Source organism: Arachis hypogaea, chromosome 19, assembly GCF_003086295.3.
Source record: "Arachis hypogaea cultivar Tifrunner chromosome 19, arahy.Tifrunner.gnm2.J5K5, whole genome shotgun sequence".
In the NCBI taxonomy this organism is placed as follows: Eukaryota; Viridiplantae; Streptophyta; class Magnoliopsida; order Fabales; family Fabaceae; genus Arachis; species Arachis hypogaea.
Window position 1 is genome coordinate 58,016,453 of NC_092054.1, and position 13,433 is coordinate 58,029,885.

The window sequence follows — 13,433 nt, forward strand, 5'->3', positions numbered from 1 at the left end:
TGATAAGCATGAGAGTATTTGGTCCATCCTAACTCAATGATGATGAGGTAAAAAAACAAGGGATTATAAGTCAGGACGGACTAAAGCACTAATCTTGTGTGTAGAGCGAATATTACAATTAATGCCAAACAAGTCACAAAGCACCAAGATTAACCAAGAAATTCTCAACAACTGAATATAAGAATCCAACACCATTATTAAAATAAGAAAATTAGAAAATAGAAGGGAAAATAAGTTACAAAAATAAAATTAAAATGCAATGAATGAAAACAAGCAAATGCAATAAAAGAGGATGGAAGAAAAGAAAAAAAATTTATTATTTTTTTCTATTTTTTTCTTTTATTTATTTATTTTTTATTTAAAAGAAAAAAAAATTTTCAAGAGAGGAAGAAGAAGAAAAAGAAAAAAAAAGTAGAAAGAAAGAAGAAGAATGAAGGAGAAAGGAGAAAGGAGAAAGGAGAAAAACAGGGTGCAAATCCGTACATATGCGCCATGCGTGCTTATGCACAGATGCAGCAGGTACAATTCGCGCGCGCGCCATACCTGCTCACGCGCGGATGAGGCAGGTACAATCCGCGCGCGCGCGCGCGCGCCATGCGTGCTCACGCACGGATGTGGCAAGGACAATCGGCGCGTGCGCCATGCGTGCTTACGCGCGGATCGCCTGGCACAAAGTAGGCATAAATTAGGCACAACTCTCGGGTTTTAATACTAGGAGTTGTGAAACCACATCGGCGCGCACGCGCACAGCGTGCTTGAGCGCTGATGCCCGTTTTTTTTTTTTTTCAAAAACAGGGCACTCTCCTAATCTACAAGCATTCTAAAACAATCAAAAATCAAATTTAACAACAAATCTTTTTAGTTTTTTGAAAAATTTTCAAATACACTAAAAACAAAACTTATACTACAAGCAAAACACTACTCAACAACAACTAAGCTATAACTTAAGGCACAAATCTAATCAAACAAACCAACAACCAAAATATTAAAACAAGAGTATGCAAAGAAGAAAACTACCTAACAATGGCAACCTAATTCATCCATTGATTATATTTACAAGAGAATGGAAAGACTTTACCATGGTGGGGTGTCTCCCACCTAGCACTTTTAGTTTAAGTCCTTAAGTTGGACATTTGGGAAGCTCCTTGTCATGGTGGCTTATGCTTGAACTCATCTTGAAACTTCCACCAATGCTTGGACTTCAAGTAAGCTTCAAAGTTCAATATCAATGGCACCAAGCTTTGATGAATGATGAGCGGATAATTTATACGCTTTTTGACATTGTTTTTAGTATGTTTTTAGTAGAATCTAGTTACTTTTAGGGATGTTTTCATTAGTTTTTATGTTAAATTCACATTTCTGGACTTTACTATGAGTTTGTGTATTTTTCTGTGATTTCAGGTATTTTCTGACTGAAATTGAGGGACTTGAGCAAAAATCAAATTCAGAGGTTGAAGAAGGACTGCTGATGCTGTTCGATTCTGACCTCCCTGCACTCAAAGTGGATTTTCTGGAGCTACAGAACTCGAAATGGCGCGCTTCCAATTGCGTTGGAAAGTAGACATCCAGAGATTTCCAGAAATATATAATAGTCCATACTTTGGCCAAGAATAGACGACGACAACTGGCGTTCAACGCCAGCTCTCTGCCTAATTCTGGCGTCCAGCGCCAGAAAAGGATCCAAAACCAGAGTTGAACGCCCAAACTGGCACAAATGCTGGCGTTCAACTCCAAGAAGGACCTCTACACGTGCAACACTCAAGCTCAGCCCAAGCACACACCAAGTGGGCCCCAGAAGTGGATTTATGCATCAATTACTTACTTCTGTAAACCCTAGTAGCTAGTTTATTATAAATAGGACCTTTTACTATTGTATTAGACATCTTTGAATCTTTGATCAGTTGTATGCTATCTTAGATCACGTTTGAGGGCTGGCCTCTCGGCCATGCCTGGACTATCACTTATGTATTTTCAACGGTAGAGTTTCTACACTCCATAGATTAAGGTGTGGAGCTCTACTGTTCCTCAAGGATTAATGCAAAGTACTACTGTTTTCTATTCAATTCATCTTGTTTCGCTTCTAAGATATTCATTCGTACTTCAATCTGAATGTGATGAACGTGAAAATCATCATCATTCCCTATGAACGCGTGCCTGACAACCACTTCCGTTCTACCTTCGACTGAATGAGTATCTCTTAGATCTCTAAATCAGAATCTTCGTGGTGTAAGCTAGAATGATGGCGGCATTCAAGAGAATCCGGAAAGTCTAAACCTTGTCTGTGGTATTCTGAGTAGGATTCAATGAATGAATGATTGTGACGAGCTCCAAACTCGCGATTGCTGGGCGTTAGTGACAGACGCAAAAGGATAGTAAATCCTATTCCAGCATGATCGAGAACCGACAGATGAATAGCCGTGCCGTGACAGGGTGCGTTGATCATTTTCACTGAGAGGATAAGATGAAGACATTGACAAGGGTGATGCCTCCAGATGATTAGCCGTGTCGTGACAGGGCATTTGGATCATTTTCCCGAGAGAAGACCGAAAGTAGCCATTGACAGTGGTGATGTATCACATAAAGCCAGCTATGGAAAGGAGTAAGACTGATTGGATGAAGATAGTAGGAAAGCAGAGGTTCAGAGGAACGAAAGCATCTCTATTCGCTTATCTGAAATTCTACCCAATGAACTACATAAGTATTTCTATCCCTATTTTATTATATTATTTTCGAAAACCATATTACTGTTTTATATCCGCCTGACTGAGATTTACAAGGTGACCATAGCTTGCTTCATACCAACAATCTCCGTGGGATTCGACCCTTACTCACGTAAGGTATTACTTGGACGACCCAGTGCACTTGCTGGTTAGTTATGCGAAGTTGTGAGGATATGTTTAGACCATGGTTCTGTGCATCCGTTTTTGGTGCCATTGCTAGGGAATCAATTTCGAACAACAATTCACAACCTGAGTATCAATTTCGCATACCAAGTTTTTGGCGCCGTTGCCGGGGATTGTTCGAGTTTGGACAACTAACAGTTCATCTTGTTGCTCAGATTAGGTAAATTTTCTTTTTGTTTTCTTTTCAAAAAATTTTTCAAAAATCTTTCAAATATTTCTCCTTTGTTTTCGAAAAAAAAAAAAGTGTTTTCAAAAAATATATTTTTCTTCAAAATTTTTAAGAATGAATTCTAGTGTTTCATATAACATGTTTTAGCTTGGCTGGCTATTAAGCCATGTCTAATTCCCAGGATTTTGATTGAGGACTATGAATTCATTACTTCCTTTTTCCCAAATATTTTCGAAAAAATTAAAAGAAAAATACAAAAAACCATAAAACCATAAAAATCAATAATATTTTTTGTGTTTCTTGTTTGAGTCTTGAGTCATGTTATAAGTTTGGTGTCAATTGCATGTGCATCTTGCATTTTTCGAAAAAATCATGCATTCATAGTGTTCTTCATGATCTTCTAGTTGTTCTTGGTAAGTCTTCTTGTTTGATCTTTGCATTTGCATGTTTTGTGTCTTTTCTTGTTTCTCATATGCATTCTCGGATTCTTAGTGTCCAAGCATTAAAGAATTCTAAGTTTGGTGTCTTGCATGTTTTCTTTGTATTAAAAATTTTTCAAAAATGTGTTCTTGATGTTCATCATGATCTTCATAGTGTTCTTGGTGTTCATCTTGACATTCATATCATTCTTGCATGCATTCATTGTTTTGATCCATAACTTTCATGCATTGCATCATTTTTCTTGTTTTTCTCTCTCATCATAAAAATTCAAAAAAATAAAAAAAATATCTTTCCCTTTTTCTCTCATCAAATTCGAAAATTGAGTTGACTTCTTCAAAAAATTTTAAAAATCAAGTTGTTTCTTATGAGTCAAATCAAATTTTCAATTTGAAAATCTTATCTTTTTCAAAATCTTTTTCAAAAAACTAATTTCTATCATATCTTTTCAAAAATATCTTCTCATCCTATCTTTTTCAAAAAAAATTGATTTCAAAATATCTTTTCTAACTTCCTAACTTCTTATCTTTTCAAAAATTGATTTTCAAAATTTGTTTCAACTAACTAACTAACTTTTTGTTTGTTTCTTACCTTTTTCAAAACCACCTAACTAACTCTCTCTCTCTAATTTTTGAAAATATCTTCCCTCTTTTTCAAAATTTCTTTTTAATTAACTAATTATTTTAATTTTTTATTTTAAATTTTCGAAAAATTACTAACTTTTTTTCAAAAACCATTTTCAAAAATCACTAACTCTTTTTCAAAAATAATTTTTGAAAATTCACCTTCTTCCTCATCTCCTTCTATTTATTTATCTACTAACATCTCCTCATCTCACATCTCTGCTATCCTTACCCTTGTGTTTGGATTCTTCATTCTTCTTCACCCCTCTTCCTTTTCTTCTTCTACTAACAATAAGGAACCTCTTTACTGTGACATAGAGGATTCCTCTTCTTTTCTTTTTCTCTTCTCTTTCTTATAAGCAGGGACAAAGAAAAAGGCATTCTTGTTGAAGCTGATCCAGAACCTGAAAGGACTCTGAAGAGGAAACTAAGAGAAGCTAAATTACAACAATCCAGAGAAAACCTTATTGAAAATTTCGAACAAGTAAAGGAGATGGCAGCCGAACCCAACAACAATAATGCAAGGAGAATGCTTGGTGACTTTACTGCACCTAATTCCAATTTACATGGAAGAAGCATCTCCATTCCTGCCATTGGAGCAAACAACTTTGAGCTGAAACCTCAATTAGTTTCTCTAATGCAGCAGAACTGCAAGTTTCATGGACTTCCATCTGAAGATCCTTTTCAGTTCTTAACTGAATTCTTACAGATATGTGATACTGTTAAGACTAATGGAGTAGATCCTGAAGTCTACAGGCTCTTGCTTTTCCCTTTTGCTGTAAGAGACAGAGCTAGAATATGGTTGGACTCTCAACCTAAAGACAGCCTGAACTCTTGGGATAAGCTGGTCACGGCTTTCTTAGCCAAGTTCTTTCCTCCTCAAAAGCTGAGCAAACTTAGAGTGGATGTTCAAACCTTCAAACAAAAAGATGGTGAATCCCTCTATGAAGCTTGGGAAAGATACAAACAGTTGACCAAAAAGTGTCCTTCTGACATGCTTTCAGAATGGACCATCCTGGATATATTCTATGATGGTTTATCTGAGCTATCAAAGATGTCATTGGACACTTCTGCAGGTGGATCCATTCACCTAAAGAAAACACCTGCAGAAGCTCAAGAACTCATTGACATGGTTGCTAATAACCAGTTCATGTACACTTCTGAGAGGAATCCTGTGAGTAATGGGACGCCTATGAAGAAGGGAGTTCTTGAAATTGATACTCTGAATGCCATACTGGCTCAAAATAAAATATTGACTCAGCAAGTCAATATGATTTCTCAGAGTCTGAATGGAATGCAAGCTGCATCTAACAGTACTCAAGAGGCTTCTCCTAAAGAAGAAGCTTATGATCCTGAGAACCCTGCAATAGCAGAGGTAAATTACATGGGTGAACCTTATGGAAACCCCTATAATCCATCATAGAGAAATCATCCAAATTTCTCATGGAAGGATCAAAAGCCTCAACAAGGCTTTAATAATGGTGGAAGAAACAGGTTTAGCAATAGTAAGCCTTTTCCATCATCCACTCAGCAACAGACATAGAATTCTGAGCAGAATCCAACTAGCTTAGCAAATTTAGTCTCTGATCTATCTAAGGCCACTGTGAGTTTCATGAATGAAACAAAGTCTTCCATTAGAAATTTGGAAGCACAAGTGGGCCAGCTGAGTAAAAGGATAACTGAAATCCCTCCTAGTACTCTCCCAAGCAATACAGAAGAGAATCCAAAAGAGAGAGTGCAAGGCCATTGATATTACCAAAATGGCCGAACCCAAAGAGGGAAAGGAGGACGTGAATCCCAGTGAGGAAGACCTCCTGGGACGTCCAGTGATCAATAAGGAGTTTCCCTCTGAGGAACCAAAGGAATCTGAGGCTCATCTAGAGACCATTGAGATTCCATTGAACCTCCTTATGCCCTTCATGAGCTCTGATGAGTATTCCTCTTCTGAAGAGAATGAGGATGTCACTGAAGAGCAAGCTGCCAAGTTCCTTGGTGCAATCATGAAGCTGAATGCCAAATTATTTGGCATTGAAACTTGGGAAGATGAACCTCCCTTGTTCACCAATGAACTAAGTGATCTGGATCAACTGACATTGCTTCAGAAGAGACAGGATCCCGAAAAGTTCATAATACCTTATACCATAGGCACTATGATCTTTAGGGCTCTTTGTGACCTTGGTTCAGGGATAAACCTCATGCCCCTCTCTGTAATAGAGAAACTGGGAATCTATGGGGTGCAAGCTGCTAAAATCTCATTAGAAATGGCAGACAATTCAAGAAAACAGGCATATGGACAAGTAGAGGACGTGTTAGTAAAGGTTAAAGGCCTTTACATTCATGCTGATTTCATAGTCCTGGATACTGGAAAGGAAGAGGATGAATCCATCATCCTAGGAAGACCTTTCCTGGCCACAGTAAGAGCTGTGATTGATGTGGACAGAGGAGAATTGATCCTTCAAGTAAATGAGGACAACCTTGTGTTTACAACTCAAGGATCTCTCTCTGCATCCATGGAGAGGAAGCATAAAAAGCTTCTCTCAAAGCAGAGTCAAACAAAGCCCCCACAGTCAAACTCTAAGTTTGGTGTTGGGAGGCCACAACCAAACTCTAAGTTTGGTGTCAAACCCCATATCCAAACTCTAAGTTTGGTGTTGGGAGGTCTCAACAAAGCAATGCACAATTGTGAGGCTCCATGAGAGCCCACTGTCAAGCTATTGACATTAAAGAAGCGCTTGTTGGGAGGCAACCCAATGTTTATTTATCTAATTTTGTCTTTGTTTTTCATGTTTTCTTAGGTTCATGATCATGTGGAGTCACAAAATAAATGAAAAATTTAGAAACGGAATCAAAAACAGCAGAAGAAAAATCACACCCTAGAGGAAGCACCTGTCTGGCGTTCAACGCCAGAACAGAGCATGGTTCTCGCGCTGAACGCCCAAAATGGGCAGTGTCTGGGCGCTGAACGCCCAAAATGGGCATCATCTGGGCGCTGAACGCCAGAATGGCACCCTGGAGAAGAGCTGGCGCTGAACGCCCAGAACAAGCATGGTTCTGGCGTTCAATGCCAGAAATGGCCAACAAATGGGCGCAAAATGGGCACCAACCTGGCGCTGAACGCCCAGAAGTTGTGTGCAAGGGCATTTTACATGCCTAATTTGGTGCAATGTTATAAATCCTTGAACACCTCAGGATCTGTGGACCCCACAGGATCATCTCAGGATCTGTGGACCCCACAGGATCACCTCAGGATCTGTGGACCCCACAGGATCCCCACCTACCTCACCCTCTCTCTCCATTCATGATCATCCCTTCTGTTTTCCATTCACCACTCACATCCATACATCCCACTTACCTACAAAATTCAATATCTCTTTCCTACCCAATCCCACCCATATGGCCGAATACACACATCCCCCCATCTCCTCCATATCTTCTTCTTCTTCCTCTATTCTTTCTTCTTTTGCTCGAGGGCGAGCAACATTCTAAGTTTGGTGTGGTAAAAACATAGCTTTTTGTTTTTCCATAACCATCAATGGCACCTAAGGCCAGAGAAACCTCAAGAAAGAGGAAAGGGAAGGCAATTGCTTCCACTTCTGAGCCATGGGAGATGGAAAGATTCATCTCACTAGCCCATCACTAAGAAAAAGATGGAGCAAACAAGAGAGCACATTCATGGATCTCAACAGGCACATGAAGAAGCTCATCATCAAGAGATCCCTGAGATACCTCAAGGGATGCACTTTCCTCCACAGAACTATTGGGAGCACATCAACACCTCCCTAGAAGAATTAAGTTCCAACATGGGACAACTAAGGGTGGAACATCAAGAGCACTCCATCATCCTTCATGAAATAAGAGAAAATCAAAAAGCAATGAGGGAGGAGCAACAAAGACAAGGAAGAGACATAGAAGAGCTCAAGGACATCATTGGTTCCTCAAGAAGGAAACGCCACCATCACTAAGGTGGATTCATTCCTTGCTCTTATTTCTTCTATTTTTCGTTTTCTATGTTAAGTGCTTATCTATGTTTGTGTCTTCATTACATGATCATTAGTAGTTAGTAACTCTGTCTTAAAGTTATGAATGTCCTATGAATCCATCACCTCTCTTAAATGAAAAATGTTTTAATTCAAAAGAACAAGAAGTACATGAGTTTCGAATTTATCCTTGAACTTAGTTTAATTATATTGATGTGGTGACAATGCTTCTTATTTTCTGAATGTATGCTTGAACAGTGCATATGTCTTTTGAAGTTGTTGTTCATGAATGTTAAATATGTTGGCTCTTGAAAGAATGATGACTAGGAGACATGTTATTTGATAATCTGAAAAATCATAAAAATGATTCTTGAAGCAAGAAAAAGCAGCAAAGAACAAAGCTTGCAGAAAAAAAAATAGGCGAAAAAAATATAGAAAGAAAAAGAAAAAGCAAGTAGAAAAAGCCAAAGCTCTTAAAACCAAGAGGCAAGAGTAAAAAGCCAATAACCCTTAAAACCAAAAGGCAAGGGCAAATAAAAAGGATCCCAAGGCTTTGAGCATCAGTGGATAGGAGGGCCTAAAGGAATAAAATCCTGGTCTAAGCGGCTAAACCAAGCTGTCCCTAACCATGTGCTTGTGGCGTGAAGGTGTCAAGTGAAAACTTGAGACTGAGCGGTTAAAGTCAAGGTCCAAAGCAAAAGAAGAGTGTGCTTAAGAACCCTGGACACCTCTAATTGGGGACTTTAGCAAAACTGAGTCACAATCTGAAAAGGTTCACCCAATTATGTGTCTGTGGCATTTATGTATCCGGTGGTAATACTGGAAAACAAAGTGCTTAGGGCCACGACCAAGACTCATAAAGAAGTTGTGTTCAAGAATCATCATACTGAACTAGGAGAGTCAATAACACTATCTGAACTCTGAGTTCCTATAGATGCCAATCATTCTGAACCTCAATGGATAAAGTGAGATGCCAAAACTATTCAAGAGGCAAAAAGCTATAAGTCTCGCTCATATGATTGGAGCCATGTTTCATTGGTAGTTTGGAATTTATAGTATATTCTCTTCTTTTTATCCTATTTGATTTTCAGTTGCTTGGGGACAAGCAACAATTTAAGTTTGGTGTTGTGATGAGCGGATAATTTATACGCTTTTTGACATTGTTTTTAGTATGTTTTTAGTATCATCTAGTTACTTTTAGGGATGTTTTCATTAGTTTTTATGTTAAATTCACATTTCTAGACTTTACTATGAGTTTGTGTGTTTTTCTATGATTTCAGGTATTTTTTGACTGAAATTGAGGGACTTGAGCAAAAATCAGATTCAGAGGTTGAAGAAGGATTGCTGATGCTGTTGGATTCTGACCTCCCTGCACTCAAAGTGGATTTTCTGGAGCTACAGAACTCGAAATGGCGCGCTTCCAATTGCGTTGGAAAGTAGACATCCAGAGATTTCCAGAAATATATAATAGTCCATACTTTGGCCAAGAATAGACGACGACAACTGGCGTTCAACGCCAGCTCTCTGCCTAATTCTGGCGTCCAGCGCCAGAAAAGGATCCAAAACCAGAGTTGAACGCCCAAACTGGCACAAATGCTGGCGTTCAACTCCAAGAAGGACCTCTACACGTGCAACACTCAAGCTCAGCCCAAGCACACACCAAGTGGGCCCCAGAAGTGGATTTATGCATCAATTACTTACTTCTGTAAACCCTAGTAGCTAGTTTATTATAAATAGGACCTTTTACTATTGTATTAGACATCTTTGAATCTTTGATCAGTTGTATGCTATCTTAGATCACGTTTGAGGGCTGGCCTCTCGGCCATGCCTGGACTATCACTTATGTATTTTCAACGGTAGAGTTTCTACACTCCATAGATTAAGGTGTGGAGCTCTACTGTTCCTCAAGGATTAATGCAAAGTACTACTGTTTTCTATTCAATTCATCTTGTTTCGCTTCTAAGATATTCATTCGTACTTCAATCTGAATGTGATGAACGTGAAAATCATCATCATTCCCTATGAACGCGTGCCTGACAACCACTTCCGTTCTACCTTCGACTGAATGAGTATCTCTTAGATCTCTAAATCAGAATCTTCGTGGTGTAAGCTAGAATGATGGCGGCATTCAAGAGAATCCGGAAAGTCTAAACCTTGTCTGTGGTATTCTGAGTAGGATTCAATGAATGAATGATTGTGACGAGCTCCAAACTCGCGATTGCTGGGCGTTAGTGACAGACGCAAAAGGATAGTAAATCCTATTCCAGCATGATCGAGAACCGACAGATGAATAGCCGTGCCGTGACAGGGTGCGTTGATCATTTTCACTGAGAGGATAAGATGAAGACATTGACAAGGGTGATGCCTCCAGATGATTAGCCGTGTCGTGACAGGGCATTTGGATCATTTTCCCGAGAGAAGACCGAAAGTAGCCATTGACAGTGGTGATGTATCACATAAAGCCAGCTATGGAAAGGAGTAAGACTGATTGGATGAAGATAGTAGGAAAGCAGAGGTTCAGAGGAACGAAAGCATCTCTATTCGCTTATCTGAAATTCTACCCAATGAACTACATAAGTATTTCTATCCCTATTTTATTATATTATTTTCGAAAACCATATTACTGTTTTATATCCGCCTGACTGAGATTTACAAGGTGACCATAGCTTGCTTCATACCAACAATCTCCGTGGGATTCGACCCTTACTCACGTAAGGTATTACTTGGACGACCCAGTGCACTTGCTGGTTAGTTATGCGAAGTTGTGAGGATATGTTTAGACCATGGTTCTGTGCATCCGTTTTTGGTGCCATTGCTAGGGAATCAATTTCGAACAACAATTCACAACCTGAGTATCAATTTCGCATACCAAGTTTTTGGCGCCGTTGCCGGGGATTGTTCGAGTTTGGACAACTAACAGTTCATCTTGTTGCTCAGATTAGGTAAATTTTCTTTTTGTTTTCTTTTCAAAAAATTTTTCAAAAATCTTTCAAATATTTCTCCTTTGTTTTCGAAAAAAAAAAAAGTGTTTTCAAAAAATATATTTTTCTTCAAAATTTTTAAGAATGAATTCTAGTGTTTCATATAACATGTTTTAGCTTGGCTGGCTATTAAGCCATGTCTAATTCCCAGGATTTTGATTGAGGACTATGAATTCATTACTTCCTTTTTCCCAAATATTTTCGAAAAAATTAAAAGAAAAATACAAAAAACCATAAAACCATAAAAATCAATAATATTTTTTGTGTTTCTTGTTTGAGTCTTGAGTCATGTTATAAGTTTGGTGTCAATTGCATGTGCATCTTGCATTTTTCGAAAAAATCATGCATTCATAGTGTTCTTCATGATCTTCTAGTTGTTCTTGGTAAGTCTTCTTGTTTGATCTTTGCATTTGCATGTTTTGTGTCTTTTCTTGTTTCTCATATGCATTCTCGGATTCTTAGTGTCCAAGCATTAAAGAATTCTAAGTTTGGTGTCTTGCATGTTTTCTTTGTATTAAAAATTTTTCAAAAATGTGTTCTTGATGTTCATCATGATCTTCATAGTGTTCTTGGTGTTCATCTTGACATTCATATCATTCTTGCATGCATTCATTGTTTTGATCCATAACTTTCATGCATTGCATCATTTTTCTTGTTTTTCTCTCTCATCATAAAAATTCAAAAAAATAAAAAAAAATATCTTTCCCTTTTTCTCTCATCAAATTCGAAAATTGAGTTGACTTCTTCAAAAAATTTTAAAAATCAAGTTGTTTCTTATGAGTCAAATCAAATTTTCAATTTGAAAATCTTATCTTTTTCAAAATCTTTTTCAAAAAACTAATTTCTATCATATCTTTTCAAAAATATCTTCTCATCCTATCTTTTTCAAAAAAAATTGATTTCAAAATATCTTTTCTAACTTCCTAACTTCTTATCTTTTCAAAAATTGATTTTCAAAATTTGTTTCAACTAACTAACTAACTTTTTGTTTGTTTCTTACCTTTTTCAAAACCACCTAACTAACTCTCTCTCTCTAATTTTTGAAAATATCTTCCCTCTTTTTCAAAATTTCTTTTTAATTAACTAATTATTTTAATTTTTTATTTTAAATTTTCGAAAAATTACTAACTTTTTTTCAAAAACCATTTTCAAAAATCACTAACTCTTTTTCAAAAATAATTTTTGAAAATTCACCTTCTTCCTCATCTCCTTCTATTTATTTATCTACTAACATCTCCTCATCTCACATCTCTGCTATCCTTACCCTTGTGTTTGGATTCTTCATTCTTCTTCACCCCTCTTCCTTTTCTTCTTCTACTAACAATAAGGAACCTCTTTACTGTGACATAGAGGATTCCTCTTCTTTTCTTTTTCTCTTCTCTTTCTTATAAGCAGGGACAAAGAAAAAGGCATTCTTGTTGAAGCTGATCCAGAACCTGAAAGGACTCTGAAGAGGAAACTAAGAGAAGCTAAATTACAACAATCCAGAGAAAACCTTATTGAAAATTTCGAACAAGTAAAGGAGATGGCAGCCGAACCCAACAACAATAATGCAAGGAGAATGCTTGGTGACTTTACTGCACCTAATTCCAATTTACATGGAAGAAGCATCTCCATTCCTGCCATTGGAGCAAACAACTTTGAGCTGAAACCTCAATTAGTTTCTCTAATGCAGCAGAACTGCAAGTTTCATGGACTTCCATCTGAAGATCCTTTTCAGTTCTTAACTGAATTCTTACAGATATGTGATACTGTTAAGACTAATGGAGTAGATCCTGAAGTCTACAGGCTCTTGCTTTTCCCTTTTGCTGTAAGAGACAGAGCTAGAATATGGTTGGACTCTCAACCTAAAGACAGCCTGAACTCTTGGGATAAGCTGGTCACGGCTTTCTTAGCCAAGTTCTTTCCTCCTCAAAAGCTGAGCAAACTTAGAGTGGATGTTCAAACCTTCAAACAAAAAGATGGTGAATCCCTCTATGAAGCTTGGGAAAGATACAAACAGTTGACCAAAAAGTGTCCTTCTGACATGCTTTCAGAATGGACCATCCTGGATATATTCTATGATGGTTTATCTGAGCTATCAAAGATGTCATTGGACACTTCTGCAGGTGGATCCATTCACCTAAAGAAAACACCTGCAGAAGCTCAAGAACTCATTGACATGGTTGCTAATAACCAGTTCATGTACACTTCTGAGAGGAATCCTGTGAGTAATGGGACGCCTATGAAGAAGGGAGTTCTTGAAATTGATACTCTGAATGCCATACTGGCTCAAAATAAAATATTGACTCAGCAAGTCAATATGATTTCTCAGAGTCTGAATGGAATGCAAGCTGCATCTA

At 37.7% G+C, this 13,433-nt stretch overlaps 2 non-coding genes across 2 annotated transcripts; both read right to left on the reverse strand.

Annotated features, from left to right (window-relative positions):
- Positions 1–5,025: 5,025 nt before the first annotated feature.
- On the reverse strand, positions 5,026–5,133 carry LOC112780555 (small nucleolar RNA R71). Its single transcript, XR_003191382.1, has one exon. It is a non-coding gene; the product is annotated as a small nucleolar RNA R71 (small nucleolar RNA).
- Positions 5,134–13,015: 7,882 nt separating this feature from the next.
- Positions 13,016–13,123, reverse strand: LOC112780556 (small nucleolar RNA R71). Its single transcript, XR_003191383.1, has one exon. It is a non-coding gene; the product is annotated as a small nucleolar RNA R71 (small nucleolar RNA).
- Positions 13,124–13,433: the final 310 nt, after the last annotated feature.